General features: G+C 40.8%; 1 protein-coding gene across 13 annotated transcripts in view; it reads left to right on the forward strand.

The window, feature by feature from the left end:
• KMT2C (lysine methyltransferase 2C) overlaps nucleotides 1–16,513 on the forward strand; it is a 199,561-nt gene that overhangs the window by 18,102 nt on the left and 164,946 nt on the right. The window contains exon 1 of one of the 13 annotated variants that reach the window (XM_049799103.1): nucleotides 1,695–2,079. The exons of the other annotated variants lie outside the window; for them this stretch is intronic. The gene's annotated coding sequence lies outside the window, so the exon portion shown is untranslated. Of the gene's footprint in view, nucleotides 1–1,694; nucleotides 2,080–16,513 lie in introns of those variants that run through there. 13 annotated transcript variants of the gene reach the window in all.

Raw genomic sequence — 16,513 nt, forward strand, 5'->3', positions numbered from 1 at the left:
CAATGGCTCTTATACAATAGTTACTTGTTTCAGAGTAAACACGTGGAGATTTTTTCATGTGAGGGTTTTTTCTTTTTAAAATTTTATCTTAATCTCTGGAGAATTGGTTTGATAAAAACTTTGCTGTAGGCCGGGCAGCTGGAGCGTGTTTCAATTGAAAATGTATTGATAGGCAGTATTGGTCCACTCCCTCTACCTGGGTAGATCACACTGTGTGAATCAGCGTGGGGTTTTGGGTGTGTTTTGTTCAGTCTTGGAGGTGAAATGGTCTTTTTGAGTTCCTGAGTGCATTTACTGGGAATTTCTCTAGCCAGTACTGATAAGGCAATACTGAACTTTTTGGCTTGTCGACAACAGTAGGTGCCCTAGGTTAAGTATGTCCAGTTGCAGCTTGGTGTAACATTAGAGAGTTTGATAAAAAAAAAAAATTCAGACGAGTGAGAAAATAGACGTAATGCACGGTCTTACTTTTGTTTGGCAGGTAAGTCAGATTATTGTTGTCAGCCTGTCAACCTGTGTCTTGCAGATGTCTGATATTTAAATTTTAAGAAAACTTAAAGAAGATTGACAGAAGCAAAGCATTACACAACAGCTGTTTTGGGGTTTTTGCGTGAAGGGAAGTTGAACAAAGGTAGTTGTGTTACTACTTAAATTGGCAGACCGATTGGTTTGCAAGCATCCATCAATACAAGTGAAATGATAGTTGCGTAATGTTTTCTTGATTTGTTTTTCTCCCTGTAGAAAGAAGAGAAAATTGGCGGGGACCACTTGAAGGATTAGGAAAGAGCCGTTTGTAGATGGACATTTGTCAGGCTCGCTTTCTTAGCTCTTCCGTTCCAGATTGGTTTTGGAGAAGTGTAGGGCTGCCTAAAAATGTTAAAAAGGGGTAGGAGGGGAAAGGGGAAGAAAACCCCCCCCAAAACCCGCCAGTCCCCGAAGTCACACCTTCATCTTTGAGGCTGAAATCCTCTTTTTCCTCCCCCCCGAGTAGCCCCCAACAGCCGAGGAGCGGCCGGCACCTACGGAAACGTTCCGTAACTTTTCAGCTGCGCTGCTTTGTTAAAGGGGAAAGTGCCGGCGTTGGGGGCAGGGAGGCGGGGACGGAGAAGGGAACCGGGGAGAGCAGTGTTCCCCCCCCCCCCCCCCGCCTCGCTCGGAAGGTGCTTCGAGGACAGGAGCGGACGGAGCGGGCGCTGCCGGCCTCGCCCGCCGCCTCTCGCCGGGACGCGCGGGGCCCGCGGGCCGCTCCGCTCCGTTCCGTTCCGCGGCGGCCCCCGGCCCCCTTCGGCGCCAGCGCCGCAGCGTCCCCGCCGCGCCTCGCCTCGCCTCGCCTCGCCTCGCCGGGGGGCGCGGGGCGGGGGCCGGGGCGGTGGGAGCCTCCGGCGGGGGCGCTGCGCCTCCGGCCGCCGCCGCTCTGCTGCTGCTGGTGCCTGGCTAGCGCAGGCGGCGCGGCGGACCCGGCTCCCGCTTCAGCACTCCGGTCCGCACATTGGCGGCGCCCGGCTGCGTCGGATCTACTTTCTCTCGCTCGGCTTTTTTTTTTTTTTTTTTTTTCTTGCCTTTTTTTTTTTTTTTTTTTTTTTTCCTCTCCCCCCCCCCCCCCCAACCCCCCTTTTTTTTCCCCTCCCCTCCCCTTCCCCTCCCCCTCCGCCCTCCTCCTCCTCCTCCTCCTCCTCCTCCGCCGGCGGCTCCAGCCTGGTTCGGGGAGGATCCCGGAGCCGAAGTTCCGAGGCGATCGGGGCTGTGGCGGATCGCTCCCCCCGGCGGCGCCGCCATGGGGGCCCTCTAGAGCCGCCCGCCCGCCCGCCCGCCCGGCCGCGCCGAGGCCCCGGGGCAGCGGCCTGGGAAGCGCTCCTTACCGAGCGGCGGGTCTGGCAGAGGAATATGGCTGATGTCGGGGAGTGCTGAGCAGTCGGTGTCTCCGCACGGCGCTGGGCTCGGGCCGTAACATGTAAATAACTTCTCTTTCCTCCGGATCGTACGGGCGGGCACCGATGCCAGCCCCTCCATTTTCCAGAGGGGATTTGTGAGAGGTTCCGCCGGGGCTGGGCTATGTCGCGCAAAACCAATTCGCCGGGGGTGAGTACGGTCTGTCGTTCAACTTCTTTGTATGGAAGGGCAAACTGTGACAGCGGTACGCGGCGATCCGCGGGGCGATGCCCTGGGGAGGGAGGGAGGGAGCGGGGGGGGACACGGACACACGGGACGCGGACCTGCCGCCGGGACCGGGGCGAGAAACTTGGCCGGGGACGGGGAGACGGACACGGACACGGACCCGGGCGCCGCTTCTAGGGCGTTTGGTCCGAAAAGCCGTGCCCGAATTCGGACGTGGGTATGTAGGTTCAAGTTAGACGCTCAGTAGATAATCCTCGACCATTTTAAAAAAAAAAAAAAAAAAAAAAAAAAAAAAAAAAGGAGGGTGGGGGTGGGAGAAACAACAAACACAAAAGCCCAGCTCGGGTCTGACCTGGGGTCTGCGGGCGGTCGTGTGGTCATGTCTGCTCTCCCTCGGTGTGTGTACACCTATACACACACACACACACGTGTGCCTGCACGGACGCACACGTATTCTTTTAAAATGATGACTTTATATGGTGAGCTATAGCACAACTCTTTTTTTTTTTTTTTTTTTTTTTTTTTTAAAGCGCTTTCATTTCCTGGTGTGAATTCTGGAGTGATGGAAAATGAGATAGGATTAATTTTTCTTAAATATTTTGAAGCACTCCGTACACGCTATTTTTGAAAAGAGTGCCATTTTAATTTTGCATGATTTCAAAGCGTACCTGTATGGTGGTAATTTCAGATGGTCCTCCCAGCTGCCGTTATCAGTAGTTCTAAATTAAAAGAAACAAAAAAGCCCCTTTAAAAATACACTATGTTCCTAGTGCATAATGGACGTTCAGAGCATCATGTATGATAATTTTTGTATGAGCAGTGAGCAAATAGGTCGTAAGTCAAAGTAAGTGTTATGTAACTGGCTGGCTTTAGCAAACTTGATACCAACTGTAAAGGAAAAGTCTTATTTTGTTTTTGTTTTTTTGATTTGGACAAAATGAGAGGCTGGCTGTACCTTTTTTCAGTGGCATTACTTTGTAGCAGCTTGATTTAAAAAAAAAAACAACAACCAACCCCCAAAAACAAACACCCCCCCCCCCCTCCAAACCAAAACAACCTGTGCTTTAAAAATATAAGTCAGTTAATCTGTGTGGTGTTTTGTATTTTTCTAAAAAGCTCTTTCAGTCGTTTACCTAATTCTGGATCCTAAATACTAGATATTCACCAGTGAATCATTAGTTAATACTGTAACCAGATTCATTACGTAATTGAGAAACGTTCCTGAGTTAGTGTAGTTTTATTATTTAACTTTGCTGTTTTCTAGAATAGCGTTATTTGGCATAGTTAGAGTTCTTGAAAGAACTGAAGATCAGTATGAAAATAATTTGGGGTTTTTTGCATCTGAAGAAATAAAGCAGTAGTGGGTTAATACTCCCATTGCAAAACTGAAACAAATAAGCAGACATTTAAAGGATCTCCGCGACTATAAAATACTGTGTATTGGAGTAAACATTTACTAAGCTGGAGCTTGCATGTAGGGGTCTTTGTGCTTTTTGTACATCACAATGGTGTTAGTAGGTTGCGTTTGATGTTCCTGCACAATAAAATACACTTGCTACAGAAAAAAACCTGCAGCTCCCAGACTGTTTAGTGCAAATATTTTAACCATCTACTTGTGAGACAGACGGAGACAGAAGACAAGATACACTTTTCTCAGTGCTGCATCTATGCTAGCCATTCATTAATTTCACTAATGACTACTGTACGTTTATTTTTAAAGTATTTGGTGGATGCTTCCTTTACTACTTTATTGTAAATGTACTTTCTCTTGATAATACACTTGGAGTTTGAGTATCTGTAATTTTTAATTGCTTGCCTCACTGGCAGGTCATCCTTGTAAACTATTTCATGACTCTACTCTTCTGATGTTATATCTGTTCCGTGCTCTGTTGGCATTGAATCTAGATGCTTTTAGGGCAAAATACTCTTCATTCTTTTTTTGTGAGAATTGTTACTGAGTTTTGGTATAATTATTTTGTCAGACTGCGTACTCAGTTGACTTACATCCTTTTTTTTCTTCTTTTTTTTCCCCCCTCCTGTATTATTCTTTCCCAAACAAAAACTCCTGCAGAGTTTTGGCAAAATGTTCTTTGAGAGTTTTTGGGGGGAAGACAAGGGGTGGCATTATCGTAATTTACATAATATGCCAGTAGAAAGTAGTTGCATCATGTACGCTTTCTTAATGTGACTGTTCATTAAACTTGCCTGAAAATGATCTCTTAAAGGTAAATGGCTGAGCTAAAATGAAAAGCAGCCATGTATTGATTCCTGCTTTTGTTTCAGGCTGAAAGGACCATTCAGTATGTGTTTTACAGGGTAATTCCAGCCTGAAATTTAGTCAGCTATTTAAAAATAATGGTAAAAGTATTCTTTTATCATCACCGCTCTCAAATCTTACAGCTTTGCAGCTCTGTTTTCCTGTTCTTAAAGTGTGGATAGAAAGCTCTTGGTATAGAATAGTATATACTTTGTATACCATTCAGTATAAAATATGCAACCCAAGTAGAAGGGAAACTGGCTCTGGAGTGTTGTCAAAAGCACACTCTAAACGAGCTGAAAGATACTTTTTTGTTTTATTTGGGCCATTCCAATTTTAGTAATTACTAAGGCTTCTGGAACCTCTAGGAGGTAAGGTCTTTTCAAAAAGAAGTATTAAACCCCAGTTTGACAGTGGGCCTTTAGCTAGTCTTTTATAATTCTGTCTTTCCTCTGTGAAATCCTTTTGGCATGTTGTGGTTCTCTGGCAGTATCCCAGCATGTGATATCACAGATATCAGATGTCTTCTTGCGATTCGTAGCATTTGCTGTGCCGCAGTGGTGCGCTCTGGGACGGCTTAGGTGAACCAGGAAATGTCATAGAAATTCGGTAGGGAAAACGGTATGATAGAGAAACAGTCATGTGGTACTGGGAATAGGTGAGCGCCTTCTGTTTAAGAGTGTTCAGATCTTTGTGTTCGGTAATCTGATGTGGAACGTAGTCAGCAAACAGATGTGTCTTTGAGTGGTCTTTACAGATTTTTTTTTTTTCCCTAACATCTTAGATACAGATGCGTATCAAAATGAGTGACAGAACATCACAGTTAAGCTTTTTCCTTTTGAAATTTAAAAAATGGATCATAATTATGTGGCCTTGTTAGGATTTATTTTCATCTCAAAGTTGAGGTCCAGTGCCAGGCATAAGTAAGTATAGATGATACTGCACATATGGAGGATATTTGACTCCTCCATAAGATCTGTTGAAAGTTAGTCATAGCGTGTTGCATTTCTGTCTGTCTCTTCAGTGAAGTCTCCCTCTTGTCTGTATTCACTGTTGAAATGTTACACAGTAAGTGTGGTTTGTGCTGACGGCGCTTTTGTAACATAGCTAGAAAATAAAAGATTCCACGTTGGCTACTTTGGCCCATGTTTTTATCCTGGTTACCAAGCATTGAAAGGTAAATACTTGAGTAACATTACTTAATTAGACACTCATGGAAGACGAAGGCATGGAAGAAGAGTCTGCTTGTGTATTTGTTTGTTTAGTCAGGACTTACAGTTCTTGGGTATAATTCTGTTTCAGCGATGAATTCTTTGTTTTCGATGGAACTCAATGTGTTCCTTCTAACCACAAACACTTCCTATGTCCATGTTGTTGTTACTCCAGATCTCCCTTTCTCTTTTCTTTTTTTTTCCCTCTCTTCTTTTTTTCTTTTTTTTTTTTCCTTTATTATGCTTATTTTTAATTTTCGTGCCCCAATGCTGTAAAAAGAGAATGTAGATTGCTTTTTTTAAGACTCCATTTAGGAAAAAGTGCATGTGAGAGCAGGTTATTACTGCCTGGTTTATAGTTAGGCTTCTGGCCCAAGCAGCTTATGATCTAAATTATACTCTTGCCCCCTGTTAGTGTCTTAACATCAGATTCCACAGGGAAAAAATGTGACAAACTCTGAAGTGGGCAGTTATGGAATAACTGTTTCATGGGGGATCTCTTTGAGATAGGATTAGACCAGGAGGAATAAGCTGTGGTTTTTCCAGAATTCAGAAAACCTCAGGCAGAATTCTTATTTATGCTTATAGTTCTGCAGATATCAACCTTCTGTGAATCAAGTTACTTGTGAGGATATTGAGTTTGATAGAATTTGAAGGCTTTTTCCATGCACGATGAACAAGGTGAAAGGATATGTTGTAACTGGCAGAACAAAGAGAATGGGGCAGGGGGAATGGATGCGGTGGATGGGACTATACAAGGTCGGCATGTCTGGAGCAATGAGAAGAAGGACTAAGGTTGGAGCTTTATTTTAGTCACCTTGTGCTTCCGCTTGAGTTGGGCGATTTTGGCAATACAGTTCTGTAGCACCATTGAGAATGAGTTTAACAAGCAAGAAGATACTCATGGTGATCAAGGAGAATGATGAGGGAATAAGTCTAGAATGTTTTCTAATCTTTTCAAAGGTTACTCGATCTGGACCAAATAATAGAACGTGTGCTAGGTGTTGTCACTGCTATGTCGGCCTTGCCTTGCCTTGCGTACTAAAGGTTTAGTCATAGTCATGGCAGAAGTCATTCATTATATGTTCAGAACTGTTGTAAAATGGAGGTCTGGATTGAACTGTAAGTACCCTTTTAACCTTTGACAGACTTTTCTTGTTTGAAAAATTTCACTTTATCCTTGTATTTTAGTAGAAGGCTGCACATAGGAGTGGGTACAAAAGCACGGTGAAGGGCTTTTGGAAGAATCATGGGTTTGCAGTGATCAGAAAAGGGGAATCCAGAGTTACGGGAACGTAATCTTGAAGACAGGTGGAATATTGAGGATGAGAAGCATAGACTTCAGTCTCTCTCTTTCACCTTAATCCATCTTGGTGCAGTAGCTTGTCTGTGCAGTCTTTCTTTTCATGTGCATTTAACTATTTTTTCCCCTTCCATTTGTCCCTTGTCATCTGCTGTTTTTGCCTTGTTAAAGGAAGCAGAGATTTTTAATTAAAGAAAAATAAACAGTTTAAAGAACGATTTAAAGACAGTGTTATGCAGCTCCAGAAGTAGCAACTATTACAATTTGCAGTCTAGTTCTTGGAAGAAGAGAGTGATGGTGAGGAAGCCTGCAAGATTTCTGAGGTGGTTTGTGTGTGGATTAGGGTACAGTCTTGCATGAACAAATTCTTGAAACTGGACTGGGGAGGGGTCTGACCTGTATATTTTGGTTAGCTTATGTATTAGTCTACAAAATGTAAAATAATTAAATATATCTCCCCCTGCTCCCCCCATATATTTGTCTTTGGGTAGTAAAATCCACCTAGAAGGATGTAGAATGTTTAACTATGAGGAGTTCATAAGTTAATAATTTTCTCTCTTTCGTTTTCTGGAAACGCATGTAGCTATTGAATCTGTCTTGACGGCCATGGTTCAGTTACTGAGATGGTTATGTCACTTTTCCATAGAAAGTTTTGGAATCCTAGTGCTGAATTGGTGAATAGCTACTATTTTAGGCAGTTCTATTGCCTCCCTTGGGGATGTTTTGAAATCGGTTAACTTCTCTTTAGTATGTTACCGGAAAGTCAGAGTTTCTGAACTGTGGTGTATAGCCAGAAATTGCTATTGCCAGTTGTGACATCTGCTGCCATCGCCCCTGTTGATGAAGATTGTTTGCTACTGTTTCCTCTGGTGATAGCTGGGAGAAATGAAGGTTAGGGGGAGGTAGTTATCCTGGTCATTGGTAGACCTACATACAGTTAATATATATTATATTTATATATTTATTTATTTTCCTATGGCTGCCTAATCTTCAATGTCTGCTGCTGACAGCTTCACTAGTACTAGGGAGGAGTTTTCATTATTGATGCCTCTGGACCACCAAATAAAGAACTGTCAGTGAATAAGTACTGTATGGATTCATTTAATTATTCATCAGGATGATAGGGTATTCTCTAAGGTACACAATTCTGTTTCAAAGACAGCTGAAGTCCATAGAAAGTTTTCCGTTGAAATAAAAGTGATGAGAGTAAATGATCATCAGTATGAGAAAGAATTTGATAGTACAGTCCATTCTGTTTTGAATAGTGCTAACCGATTGCCGCTCTGTGTGATCAAAAAGTATGGGGAACAGGACGCTTTAGAAACAATGAACCAGGCATTGCAGAATAGTTTTTTGTTCTTCAAATTTCAAGAAAACATGAGACTAGTTTTCTGTCAACTTAGATTTTGTGAAACAGTGCTAAGCTGAAATCATAATAGCTATAAATTGCATAAACTTGTTCTTGATTTCCGTACCATTCTTTGACTGGTCAATTAGTCATGTCTTACTCCCACTGCTTCCAGATACTGACAAGAATCACAGTTCTTGTAGTGTGTAGAGAAAAAAAAATCGAAGGGCATGTCTAGGCCACTTGGCGATAACTGGGCTTATTTGATTGTCGTCTTCCTGAGCTGGATGTGTATTTCATGCCTCTTGAGACCCAGCCTACTGTCTAATATACAATTTCATCAAACACACAGTAGCATCATAAGCACTGATATTATGTGTTAAATTTTATCAGAGCGATGTAGGGCTGAATAATTTTGCGCCTAGGACTCCACATCCTATCCTTGTCCTTCTCACCATCTCCTGGGCCAGAATTTTCAGGCCAGGAAGCAGATGAAGAAGAGCTACTTTTTGGCTCTCCTGGTAAGTAACATAGATTTGTAGGACACTTTTTCTGGGGAAGACTGTCCAGAAGATCTCCTCTGTAATAGAAAAGCCAGTTATGGTTGTGGTCTCTTCAGGAGGTTGTAAGGGTAGTTTTTTTCTGACTGCTCTGTAGCATCCTCTGAGCTTGAAATTATCTGTGAGGAATTTGAAAGGTGTGCTGTAGTGGTATAGTTAGGGGCAGAAAAGCAGTGGTGGGGGTGTTACATCTGTTAAGGCCATAGAAGAAGCAAGGAAGGGGGGATTGATGGCATCTTTTGTAAAACTGTTGTAGCTGGGTAAAACAGGTGGGCTTTTAGGCACACATAAGAAGATACATGCTGTTTTTTCACGAAGTGCCCAGCTGCCTCATAAGCACTTAATGTCAGTACAGAAAGCACCTTCTGCATCTGGAGTCCGAAATGTTTATAGAATCTTTTCAGTGGTTGCAACCTATACTGAAAGAAGATGTATCTTGAAATAATCTGTCCTGGATTCTCCTTTCCAGTCCTTCCAACAGCTTTCTAAGCCTGCTAAACTCATCAGAAGCAAACGGTTCTGCAGATCATCCTATACCCAGATTGTACCTGAGCAGCGAAAATGAAATTTGCCAACAGAACTCCATCGCCACCCTGGTACAAGCACTCTAAGACAGAATCACCCACATTGCAGGATTCTGCATAATACACTTTGTCTTTTACCAGATTTCCTCATGAACATTCACCACATCCTCATGTAAAGTGGTTGGATGAAATTAAGCAACTTTTAGGTATGAGGATGAACTTGCTCATTGTCAGCGAACACCAACTGTTTCTCATAAAACTCTATCCTTAACTCTTCGGTCCTGGTATTCAAAGATGCATGCCAAATTTAATCAAAAAGATGAGCCTGGGTACTGAAAATTAGGACTTGTGGGATGGTCGAAGTCATGAGCCTGAGAAACTACAAAATACAATCATATTCTTAATATCTTCCCTGCAGCCCTGCCTTAAAGTTCACTTCACATTGTCTTCCACAGGTAATAAGTTGCCTTTTACTCCATCTCTTTTCGTAAGATGGTTGTCCTCTTGGGACCTTTCCCTCGGCCCTCTCTACAAGCAGTGTCTACCAGTCTTCTCAGATAGGTTCACAGCTTTAACTTTGAAGATTGGGGAATCTGCATAGTATTCAAATAAGAGCTTTTGTGTCTAGGAGCTTGTTTGTTACTTAACTCTATTACTTGATCCAGGGCGGGGGGCAAAGTAAACTCCCACTAATCAATCTCTCTAGTCTTTTAACTGACCATATGAAGCAAAAAATTATAAATTCCCTGCAAAAAGTAAGGTTAGAATGCTGGTATACTAGGATTGGATATTACTTCAGATTAGAAGGTAGCAGCAAAATGTCACCTAACTTTCTTCAGTGACATGACATGTAATGCTTAGGTTATTTCTGAGGCTGTGCAGGGTATTTGGTGACTTAGGAGAACCCATTGAGCTGCCAGAAGAGCTTAGTGTTGCCTAAATACAAGAAAAGTAGGTGTTTTTGACTGCGAAAGCGTCTGTTGAAAAGCATGATTGTATGACATGAAGCTTGCTGTTCTTGAGGTTTGGTTGTTTTTTTTTTTTTTTGTTTGTTTTTTTTACTGTGGTAGATAACTGCCTGACTAAGGAATAAGGCATCTATATGCCACTTAGTAAAGTCTTTTCAATACAGCATGGACAAAGATCCTAATAAGCCATCTACTGAATGGGAAGGTATATAGAATGCTCAGACATTTTCTTTGCTTTTCCTGCCCCCCCCTCTGCCTCCCACCATGCAGAACTGATTCTCTGTAAGACTGCATTAGAGTCTCTGGACACCAGAAATCATGACTAAGTCTTTGGAGGAATGAAACTTTTATAAACCACTAAAGGCTACATAATTGCATGTTCACTGTTCACAGTTCAGGATGTTGAATACCAGGCTGGAAATGAAGGTTAGTGTTGTTAAAGATCAGTCTTAAGGTGTGACAGTAATTTGGGCAATATGATGAGCTTTGTTTTCCTAGCTCTTGGTTCAGAGACTGTTTGTAAGGTAATACGGAGAAATACCTGTTTCACAACAGCAGCTATACTGGGTCAGATCAGAGATCTGTATGTCTTATGGTCATGCTTCCTGCAGTGGTTAATAGCATATTCCTAGGAAGGAAAATAAGAAAAGAGTAATTTTTAGTGATACTTTCCTGAACCATCAATTGTGGAAGTTTGGGAAAGAATTGTGGGATTACTGGAGTCAAGGATGGTATCTCTGTGTTAGATCTGTTGAGCATTAGGCATCTCCTTTGAATGTGTCCAGCCACTGCTCGATCACACAAACTTTCCCTATGCTGAGCATGGAGTACCACAGTTGAACTGCATATTGTGAGAAGAACAGCTGGTTTTACTTGAACCTTCTACCTACTAGCTTCAGTGCCATGTAGTATGTGTTGGAAGAGACAGTAAATGCTATTTCTGTGATCACCTTTTCAGTGTGAATTGTGATTATAATTATCAAGATGCATGAAAATGTATATGTGGGAAAAACAGACTGTGTACTTTTCAAAGAGGTGCACAAATACCAAAGACCTAGCTGAGAGCACCAGGTTACATCAGTGAAATTTTATTTAAACTGAAAAAAATTGTGTGTATGCAATGGGACTGCTTTTTGAAGGCATTAAGAGACAAATGGACTCCCAAAAGCAGGATGTCTGGACTATTAGCAAGTTTTCTCGTCGTTCTTAGGATGGTACATTTTTTCACTTTTTGCAGCCTTAAGGAATCGTGGGATCTTGTTTTCTGATGTTAAATGTCTATATTACATAGCTTAGGTTTTGATTCATTCTGTTAGTTAAATAATATTTGTATCTGTATGATTAACCTGTTTTATGTATACCATAAATGGACTTAATTATTCAGAACTGGTAGAACTGGTTATTGGTAAGTGAAGGTTTCACACTTGATAATACTGATGTCTGTGGATCTACAGATCTTTAAACCCCCCAGTGTATTAGTACTGTTTATCAACCAAAGCTGCTGCAGCTTTATTTATTTTTCCTTCCTCAAGGGTACTGTAGTGGCCAGTTTGAGCATTAGCCACCAAATGCCAAGGTGGCTGTATGGTAACTGCAGCAGCCTTTCAGTATCTAATGGACCAGGTCACGTGCAAACCCTCATTAAAATATGATTAAAGTATCCCCTTTTGTTTGTTAGATGGAGCCAAGCCCATGCTTTGCGCTGGACCCTCCATTATGTTTGCGCTGTGTGTTTTGAAATCTCTCCTGTTAGTGAGGCTGATTGTTCGCCACCCCAAACCCCAGCCTCATTGAAACCTGTGCTGAAGATGCACTGCGTTCAGCTGCCTTTCCGTTATTCATCTCTCCTCTTACATCAACTGGTGATTAAATGCGAGTAAATGAAAATGGTGTCTGCTTTCATTTAAAATGTAGTCTTCTAAAGACAAATATGAAATATGAAGCTCCTGTTGACTGAGGTCTCTTGTTTTCCTACACCTCTGCTTTTTAACTATCAAAGACTGTTGTCTTTTTTTTTTCTTCTTCTTTTTAATTTCATTAATAAGCTAGTCATACAGTTAGAGAACCAGCGTAAATTATGTTTGTAATTTGCCATGACCACCTATGGTAGTACATAAATAATGAGAGAATAAAAAAAACAACTAAATTTAAAAAAATCAAAAGGATTTAGTTATGCTTTCTAAGACAAGCCTTCTTATCTTGTCTGGAAGTAGAAAAAACTGGGCTGTTCTTCAGGTTTATGTTTTGTGAAACATGGAAATCAGTATGCTTCAAGCTCAAAGACTCATAGCATGAATCAACAAATCTAATTTGTATCTTTGATCAGGTATAGCCTTGACAGTACCTATGGAAAGCATAAACTTAACAGAAAGATGGTATAGTTGATCAAGTCCTATGATCAGCATAAATGACTGGAGGGGGACAGCTGACTTCCTGTGGTCACTGCAATTTGAGCAAATGAAGAGTATTATTTCCAAATCAATGTTTTGCAGAAGAAGGGGTAGAAAATGCTATATAAGTTCTTAGATCTGGCTTTTCTTTTGACACTCTGTGAAATCAGATGATCTGGCACTCGTAACTACTGTGGGTAAGAGGCGTTTATAAGAAATAAAATAAAATGTATATGTGGCGGTGGTGGGGGAGGCGTATGTTCTGAAAACATCTGAGATGCTGGAAAGTGTGTCCCCAGTGGGAAAGAGAAATTGCATAGCTGGCACAGAGGCTTGCTTCTTATGCATATGTGGCCATATTTAGAAAAGGATCAACACTAGGAACTGAATTATTAGAGAAGTGAGTGGCTGGAGGGATTGAACATAAAGGAAATTATTTCCATCTTGCTTGTTTGTTTGAATTTGGCCAGACGATACTGTGGGAGGGTTGCTAACTCCAGACTAGCTGCCTGTGTGAAGTGAATCTTGAGATGAGTGTCGGAAGGTAAATGTGTGTTAGATTTAAAGCTCCACAGCTGCTGTAACCTGGGTTTGTACATGGCTGCCTTCTGCCTGCAGGTGGAAGATGAACAGGCATGGGTGAAAATGACCCTCTCGACTTGTCAGCCTGGTCTGGAAAGACGTGATCCAACACTTGATGGGGCAAAGTGTAGGATGCTTGTGCTGTATGTAGTGCTGTGGGAAGCTTCTGGTTTCTAGTACATCTTGCAAACATTCATGTGTATGTGTAAAGCAAACAACAGCCAATTAAAAAAAAACACCAAACCAGCACATTTCAAAGAAGTTGTATATATAGAAAGCTGTCTTATGGGCAGCTTGTCAGTATAGTAGTATAGTTCATTACAATTATTTGCACCTATGTGGCAGTTTTTAGTTTATTGTGGTTTTGTTGCAGTACAACAGATTATCTAAATAAATACATTCAATTTTGGGGGGATCAAAACAACGCTTCTAGGGAGATAGCCATAAAGAATGCTTTCAACGATTTTAGGAGCAGTTGAACTTCCCCTCCCCTGCCCCCCCCTCCCTTTTTTTTTTTTTTTAAGAAGGGATTCGTTTTGTTTCACTCATCAAGACTCATTTTGAAAGACTTACTTTTCTTGTTTTGGCAAAATAGTTGATCAGCGCAACTGGTAAGGAACGGACATGGAGCAACAAAGAATTTCTGTCTGGCTAAAAACTGTATTCGAGGCCATCTTGGAGCACTTTGTGAACTAGAGTAGAAATTCTGTGTCAGAAAGGCCATTCAAGTTAAGTTGCACGTTTTCCTCCCCAAAATTAGCATACCAGAATACTTTATTGCAGAGTGTTTAGAATACTTTGTACAAGAAATAACACTAAGTTGAAGATTGCTAACTGAGGATCTGTAATGATGCCAAATGACTTTTTTTTTTTTAATGAAAGCTTTGTATACATAACAGGATGAGTCATCACTGGAGAGTTCTGAAAGTGTTTGGCATCCCGAAGAATCCTTTTGTGTGTCTCTGCCGCACAAAAAAAGTATTTTTGTCGTGAAACTCTGCCTTAAGAAGTATTGCAATAACTGGAAGCTTTAGGGGAGGGTTTTCTAATGTGGCTTAACTCTTGACTTTCTATTATTGTTTTAAAAATATTTTGGTATTCTTAGATCTTCCTGAATAATAGGATGAAAATTTCTAAGTAGTTTGTTGGCTGTTAATTTTTTTAAGATGTGGCTTCAGACATACTTATTTTATAAATTTGTTTTTAAAAGTGTGTAACAGGAGCTTTACTGTTTTCCTTAGCTTTAATTCAATCTGGTTGTAGGAAAGTACTGTAACAGATTTTGCTTTATTCAAACAGGGTCCCTGTTGTAAACCGGTAGTAGCTGCTTATCTGAGTTGCACGTATTTTAAGTACATTTGATACAGTTGTCATGTAGAAGAACTGGTTGGCCTTGGTAGTTTCTGTTGTGTCTCTTAAGAAACCAGTATCTTATAAAGCTAGAAGTTTTTCTTCTGTGTGTTAAGAACAGCAGTAGTTGCTTTCCTCACTCAGAGCAACTGCTTGATAAAAAGAAACAGAAACCTAACTTAGCATTTAAGGTGATGGTAAGGAGCATATCAGACCACCATTGTATTTTGCCCATGATTTTTCCTAATGATGCGAAACTCAGTTCGTATAATGTTCAAGTGTGTGCAAGGCAGCAGAGATTGAATTTTGCAGCTGGTGTAATAGGGTAGCAAATTTATTTTTATCTGAGATCTTTAGGAATGTATGAAATTTTTCAGGGTTTTCTTCCCCCTGATTCATTCTTCAGTAGTATATCCTCTAAGACGTGTTGTAATTAATTTTAAAAAATCAAAGCCATTGATGGATTCTTTCATGCCTTGTAGTGATGATACAGAGATATTTATTAGGTATTACATTTAACAGTTTTAGTTTTTGTGATTTCTTTTGAATAAACCTGAATATGAATTTTATGGCCAAGGAAAATTGAAAAAAAACCCCAGAATTATTCAGAAGAAGAATTCATGAAGAAATCTGCAGAATTTGTAGGTTTTCATCCAGGAAAAAAAAAAAAAAAAAAAGCTTTCATAATCCTATAGAATTTATAGGCTTTTAATCCAAATTTTCTGAATGATACTGATAACAGAAAGCATAAAAGGCACAAGGGCTTTCAGACAGTTCTTGAAAAATAACATAGGTTAATTACTCAGCGCTGCACATGCAGGTGTGGTAGTTTTGAGTCAGGCTCTTGGACTCATGTATTTTTATTTTACTGTGCACATCCAAGGCTAAGCATTTAAACAGTTATTTCATTCGATTTGGAAGTCAAAAACCAGAAATTTGTTTAGCTAATAAAGTTTGTATTTGGTGGTAGTTTTTATTTAAGCTTAAAATCAGTTCAGTGGCATTGCTAAGCAGTGCTTTTTAATGGTAGAACACTTTTTTCTGTGTTTGTTTTTTTTTTTTCTTTAAGTTCAAGTTCTTATGCTGTGTGTTACCAACTTGGTGTTATTCTATAATAAATTAAATGTTGGATCGTGCTGATGTGGGGTGTGTCTAGAGAGACTGAAGCCCTAGTTTGTGTTTATTTTTCAAGCGAAGCTAAACCAAACCCTAACTTTTTATTTCATTTTTGGAAGAGGTAAACCCTCAACATATCTGCAAATTGGGCCATAGAATTGGATATAAGAAAGTAAGGCATTGGGGTGTGTCTGTATCTAGGGGAGGTAAAATTTTTGGTGTTATTAATTTTATGTTTGCCTGGCATCCTTTCAGAGCGCTTACTGGGAGGATCTCTACTTCAAATTACTGTACTTCCTCCAACAAAACATTATTTCCAGCTGTTGAGATGAAGAAAGTTTCCCCTGGGGACATTGAAGCAACCACGTTACCTTTACCGTAGGATCCAGATGTGAAAAAGAAACCCACTATTTGTTCCTCTATCAGATGACTTTATGTGCTTGTTCTGCAGCTTGTAGGCCAGAACATTGGTGCCTGAAATTTCTGGGTATCTTAGATTTTCTCCCAAGTTGCGAATTAAAATATCCTAGAATATCCATTTTCCGATAGGCTGAGTGCTGCAGATTCTGGATGCTGCTGTAGCTTTCTTAGATTTGCAGCAGAAAGGCATTTCTAGTAGAATCTGTCATTGAAAAAGAACAAAGATACGTGGAGAAAAGGTGGTGAAGGTTATTGAAGGTTTCCCACTTCATCACGTCTGATGAACTGTTCTCTGGTAATTTACCTACCCATGTTTTTTTAGTAATGGAAACTTTCTAGTTAGCTTTATATTTACAGGGCATTTAAGGC

Source organism: Accipiter gentilis, chromosome 4, assembly GCF_929443795.1.
Source record: "Accipiter gentilis chromosome 4, bAccGen1.1, whole genome shotgun sequence".
In the NCBI taxonomy this organism is placed as follows: Eukaryota; Metazoa; Chordata; class Aves; order Accipitriformes; family Accipitridae; genus Astur; species Astur gentilis.